The following is a 6,718-nucleotide window of genomic DNA, read 5'->3' on the forward strand; positions in this document are numbered from 1 at the left end:
TGTGTGCAAAGGCACTGTGTTGTGTCAGGGTGTTCGTGTCCAGGGTCAGTGCCTGGGGTCAGTGGGGCAAAAGGGCAGGAGCAGAAGGGTGCCGGGAGACAGAGCAAGAAAGGGGCTGGGGCAAGATAGGGAAGGGACTTCCGTGCCAAGTTAAGGAACTTGGACTTTTGTCTTGAAAGCCAGCCATGTGGAGCTAACAGATATTTTAAGAAAGGACTGAGGTGACAAAATTTGTTTTTTTAGCAAGATAATTAATTATTAGCAAGAGAGAAGATGGACTCATCTGAGGAGAAAAGTGGTAGCAGGGGACCTATTTAGAGGCTGCATTAGTTTAGCAAGACATGGCTGGAGCTTGAACTGAGACAGGGACCACATATAGGAAAGGAGGGAGAGATAGATACAAAAGGTCACTCAGAGGCAGACCTGAACTGAGCTGGGGAGTGATTATAGAAGCAAGAGGGGTGGAGGGGGGTGGAGGGTGTAGTGCAGTCCCCAGGTTTCACAAGCATAATTCAGTGAAACATGGAAGCTACATTCCAAGGAAGTTTAAATATCCTATTTTACAGATGGGGAAAACAAAGGCTCTAGGGAAAACACACACACACACACACACACATACACACAGCCTCAATTCCAAAAGTCAGAGTTAATGACAGGGCTGGGATGAGAAAGAATATTCTGACTGATGTGAGGATCAAGAAATATGGTCTATGTGGACATGCTCCGCAAACCATAAATATAAAACTGTGTCTGGTGTAATTCCTTCGAGAGTTAACTCAAGAAAGGAGTTGGGAGGTGAGCACATGTTTGAGAGATAGTCTGCTACCATCTCCTAAATGGTAGGACCAGAACCATAAAAAGAGATGAAAAAATCAGGTAGGAGTGGATCAGATTGTATATTAACATCCAGAGAGAAGAGAATGTCATGAGGAAAGGAGGGAGATTTTGTGGAATCCCGAGTCAGCCCTTTTGCCCATTACACAAGTCACTGTTTTAGTCTTTTTCTGCTTTCTGGAAAACACAGCCTACAGGTTTATGGACACATGTGTGAACATGTACACACATGTGTGCAAACACACATCTTCCCCAAATTACACTCAGAGAAAATCAAAGCCATTGAATGCAGACTCCTTCAACTTCCCGCAACCAAGGTGAAAGGTTTACCTGAATCCAAACTGTGCAAGGACAGCTGATTCTCTCTTTTTCCATTTTTCTTTATTCTGATAAAGTTCTATAAGTTCTATCCTGTAAGTTCTATACAACACAAAATTTACCATTTTAACAATTTTAAATGTGCAATTCACTGGCATTAAGTTCATCCACACTGTTGTGCAACCAGCATCAGCATCCATCTCCCAAACTTTTTCATTATCCCAAAAAGAAACTTTACCCATTAAATAATAACTCCCCATTTCTTCCTCCCCTCAGCTGTTGGAAACTTCTATTTTCTGTCTCTATGAATTTGCCTATTCTAGGTACCTCATATAAGTGGAATCATACAATATTTCTCCTTTCATGTCTGACTTCTTTCACTCAGCATCATGTTTTCAAGGTTCATCCGTGTTGTAGCACGTGTCAGAATTTCATTCATTAATTACATTAAGGCTGGATAATACTTGATTGTACGTATGTACCATATTTCTTTCATCCATTCATCCACTGATGGACACTTGGGTTGTGTCCACCTTTTGCCTATTGTGAATAATGCTGCTGTGAACATGGCTGTACAAATATCTGAGTCCCTGCTTTCAAATTTTGGGGTTTTTTGGTATATACCTAGAAGTGGAATTACTGGATCATATGATAATTCCATTCATAATTTTGGGGGGAACCACCAAACTCTTTCTCACAATGGTTGAACCACTTTACTTGCCCACCAGCAATGCACAGGAGGGTTCCAATTCAACTTCTCCATATCTTCGTCAACATTTGTTATTTTCCTTTTTAAGTTTTTAACAATAGCCATTCTAATAGGTATAAAGTTATATCTAATTGTGATTTTCATTTGCATTTCCCTAATGACTAGAAATGTTGAAAACCCATGGTTAGATGCCACAAAGTATGTGGTGATACCTTAACCACATCTGTGTTGTATGGCCCAAGGGCTTCTTCCACCCTTGTCTAGGGGAGAGCTAACATTCCCTCCTGTCATACAACATGCTAATTGCCTCCTAACATTCATACTCCTCTTCTTCCATGAGAATAAAACATTACAGCAGCCAGGAACAAAGTGGAGTATTTCTGTGGTTACACAGAAAAACTTCTATCATATTTAAGCCACTTTTATTGTGTAGTTTCTGTCATTTCCAGTTGAATCCAATCCTAATAGGAATTCTGAAATAAGTTTCTTCTTCCTTACTTTATTTTTTTTAAAGATTTTATTTATTTATTTGACAGAGAGAGACACAATTAGAGAGGGAACACAAGCAGGGGGAGTGGGAGAGAGAGAAGCAGGCTTCCTGCTGAGCAGGGACCCTGATGAGGGGCTTGATCTCAGGACCCTGGGATCATGACCTGAGCCGAAAGCAGACGTTTAACAACTGAGCCACCCAGGTGCCCCCCTTACTTTATATAGTAATGCAATTTGTCTTTCTCCTTGTCTTCAAGATTCATTCTTTTACCAGTGCCCAAGATTTGCCACCCCTCACACCCTCTCCTATTCCCTAAGGGACCTCGCTTGGTCAGTCATCTCCTGGGTCTTCCTTTCCTCCTTCCCTTTTAGGAGCACCTGCCCTTCAGCATTCAAAGAGGTCTTTCCCATCTTAGAAAAGCAACAACATCCTCTCCAAAGCAATTCCTCTTTGTTTCCCCATTTCCTCCCTCTTATTTTCTTAACAGCAATAACAACAACCAAAAAAAAAAAAAATCTTTTTGAAATAATTGCCCACATTTTCTATATCCTCACCTTACTTTTGTCTCCCCACACTAGGTCCCCACCCCACAAAACTGTTCTCCCAAGGGGACAGAAGACCATCTTTGTTGAAGCTCAGAGGTCTCTCCTGAGTTCCAGATCAGTGTAGCTAACTTCATATTGGATAGCACCTCAAAAATGCCTATTAGGCATCTTCAAACCCATCATGACTCAAACTGCATTCATCACCATCTCCCTAAAACCCACCTGAGCATCATTTATCCCAAAACAAAAAGTTTTCTTTCATTTCCCTTTATTACTTATCATCCTCTTTCCTCTCCATCTCCAAGTCATAACCCTTCTACCTCCATAACAGTTGAATACTCCCAAATCTCCCCATCTCTGCAGCACTCATGCTCTCATTAACTTATGCCTGATAGGCTGCAACATCCTCTAGAAGGCTCCTTTGCCTCTAGTTTTGCCCCCAATTTAATTCATTTTCCACACTGTCATTAGAACAGTATTTTAACATTTTTTTTCTTTTTTTTTTTTTTTTTTTTAATGAGAGACAGAGAGCATGAGAGGGAGGAGGGTCAGAGGGAGAAGCAGACTCCCTGCCGAGCAGGGAGCCCGATGCGGGACTCGATCCCGGGACTCCAGGATCATGACCTGAGCCGAAAGCAGTCGCTTAACCAACTGAGCCACCCAGGCGCCCCTTAACATTTTTAAGTAAACCAAATGTTACTCAACAAGTAAAACTGCAAATCTGATCATGTTACTATTGGACATGCAACCCTTGAACACACTTTCTTCTCTCAATATAAAATATTTAATAGGAAATATAAGGCCATTCAAACTCTGACCTCTGCTACATCTCTACCTACACATCTTGTCTTTCTACCTACATCCCTTCTCCCCCATCCCCTTGAGCACCAAAACCACACATACACACTCCATCTAACCAGACTGGATATTGGATTCCTGAATTCCTACCATACTCTCCTAACTCTAGGCCTTGGCATATGCAGTCTGCTATACTAGTAACATTTATCTCTCCTCTTACCTGGTTAAATACAGTCATCTTTGTGTCTCGGCTTTCACATCTCTTCCTTCTAGAAGAATTTTCTGACCTGAAAAACCCCCAATTGCTGCCATAGCAAACAACACTTGCTTTTATCTCAGCACTTACCATGTTGTATTGAATTGTCTACTTCACTGAGTATAAGAAATCTGTTTTGTTGTTGTTTATGGCTTGCATACAGTAAGGTATGAATAAATCATTCTGGAGTGGGTGAAATACAAATGTAAGTAAGAATTTGGCCATGCCCTGGGTCTATTATATTGCTTTTTTTTTTTTAATTATTCACCTTGATGATGTGGAGATTACATGTCTATATCATTTGAGGATGACATAAAGCTGGTGGTGACAACTCATCAGAATCCAAAAATAATCTCAGTGGATTTAAATAAAGGACCCAAGGTGCAGTAAAATTTCAAATACTTGGAAGAAATATTTAAAGAAAATTAACCATAAGACAGAATAAGAGAGGTCTTACATAATAGCATTTTTGTCAGAGGAATGAGTACAACATCAATATGAGCCAATAGTTTGGTATCTCTGAAAACAAACAAACAAACAAAAAACAGAAAAGAATACAATAATAAAGTGAACCTATGTAACTATAAAGTCCAAAATGCGGTAGGTAATAGTCCATGCCCAACTTTAGCAATCAAACTACATCTGGGAGAATTTGTCTGGTAATGCATTTTAGTGGTTCAAACTGGAGCATGTTCAGAAGATAAGGATCAGTATGATTAATGGTCTAAAAGTTATGCCATATGATAATCATAAGAAGGAACTAAGAATGTCAAGATAAGTAGGGTTCACGATAGCCATCTTTTAGAAAGAGGATCACATAATATTTCATATATTCCTTATATTTTTGAGCAGCCTAATTGGCAGAAGTTAGAAAGAGGCAAATTTTTGTTCAACATAGATTCATTAGGATTATATTCATCTGTGAGTAATAGAAACCTAATTAAATAAGATTTTTTTTTTCTCATAAGTGATAGTGAGTATGTGAACATGTATTCTAGTGCTGGTACAACTGCTATGTCCTCTTGAACCCAAGGTCTTTTAATTAGATTAAGCCATATGAAATTGCCTATACTCAACTATTTTTGATTTACCAAAACAGCAGAGTCCATTTGGTTCAACCTAAAAGCTTCCTTCCTTGCCATTCTTTTTTTTTTTTTTTTAATTTGCTTCCATACCCAGTGTGTAGGCCAGTGCAGGGCTTGAACTCACAACCCTGAGATCAAGACCTGAGCTGAGATCAAGAGTTGGATGCTTAACCAACTGAACCACCCACGTGCCCTTTTGCTGTTGATATGTATTGTTTGTCCTCCTGTTTCCAAGCTGTTTCCTGGATCTCCAGGTAGTATGCCATTCTCTTAGGCAAGAGGAATCAGCAATGATAAGGTTTAAAAAGTGCAGGCTTCCTGAGTATAATCTTCAAAACTCCAAGTAAACTTATACTTACATTCCATTAACCTGAACTGCATTACATGACCATACTCAGCTATAAGGGAGTTTGGGTGGTGAATATTTTAAATGGGCACATTGCTGCCCTGAACAAATTTAGAGCACTGTTTATACAGAGAAAGGATAATAATTGATTTTGAGGTGATATCAAAAGTGCTTACCAGAATAGTGTTTTCTCACAGAGTTTATCAACTATGGAAAGGGATGCTAATATCATTTATTCTTCATTGTATCTGCACAATAGAATCATCTATAGTTATTTCAAAGTAGAAGGGACTCTGCCCTATACTGACCTATTCAATGAGAATTTTTGTGAGTCGTGCCTGGGCATCTGCTTATAACAATCTCCACAGGTGATTTTGATAGGCAGCCAGAACTGGGGACCACAACGCAGGTGGTTAGTGTCTGCTCACTGGGAGTCTCTGGAATTGTTGGGCAGAAATTGGTGAATGTCATCAGATGGGATTGTTGCCTTAGGGGGGAGACTGAGAAAATTCTATGATATCTCACAACTCTAGAAGTCTGTGAAAAAGCTTTTTTATTTGATGATTAAATTATTTTGGCCTTGACAAGTCTTCAGCAGTGCAAGAAAGTAATGAAAAAAAAAATGGTGACATGGCATTTAGATCCTTCTATTAAGAAGTGTTAGGGGGAAAGGAAGGAGAAATGCAGAACAATTAATTAATTCTTATTTGTTTTCAAAATTAGCAAAATGGTGTATCCAACTGCAGATGTCTATGCATCACCAGTTGCATTGAGAAAAAAGCTGTCAATTAACCTTTTCCATGTCTGAGCCAAGTTTCTTCTTGGGTGTTTAGGAGGAGAGTCAAATGCCCTAGTGGACAACTTTGTGAAAGAAAGAAAAAGTAGATCTGAAGATAAGAAACACCTGACCACTTCATCTTCTCCAACTAAATATAATCCATCCAGTCACTTCCCTCTTTTCTTAGATCCAAACTTCCCTTGTCTGTCTCACTCCTCCTGATGCCAATGTAGGTTCAGATAGCCACCCCGTCCTCCACTCATCTGACCTATTGACCACTAGAGTCAATATTTTCTGCTCTTAAGTTTAGTCATAAATATTGAGCTCATCCACCACTACCTATGTGCCTACAACATATGTTTTATGACTGATTATCACCAGGAGAGATTGCTAAAATATGGGATCACAGATTCAGAGTCCCAGAAAGATCTTGTCAGAAAGAAGGTATCAATTGAGTCTGATAAGATAACTTCCGAAAGGGTAAGTTCTGAGGCCAGTTGTTGTGCACATAGTAAAACATAGGGATAAGGAAGGGTTGAATTGACAACAGTTCACCGTA

The 6,718-nt window shown here is 39.5% G+C and overlaps 1 non-coding gene across 1 annotated transcript; it reads right to left on the bottom strand.

Moving 5' to 3' along the window:
- Positions 1-2,033: 2,033 nt before the first annotated feature.
- LOC123858141 (U6atac minor spliceosomal RNA) lies at positions 2,034-2,159 on the bottom strand. Its single transcript, XR_006794097.1, has one exon. It is a non-coding gene; the product is annotated as a U6atac minor spliceosomal RNA (small nuclear RNA).
- Positions 2,160-6,718: the final 4,559 nt, after the last annotated feature.

This window comes from Mirounga angustirostris, unplaced genomic scaffold (assembly GCF_029215605.1).
Source record: "Mirounga angustirostris isolate CCGP_5_RB_7025 unplaced genomic scaffold, mMirAng1.0.hap1 SCAF_13, whole genome shotgun sequence".
Classification (NCBI taxonomy): Eukaryota; Metazoa; Chordata; class Mammalia; order Carnivora; family Phocidae; genus Mirounga; species Mirounga angustirostris.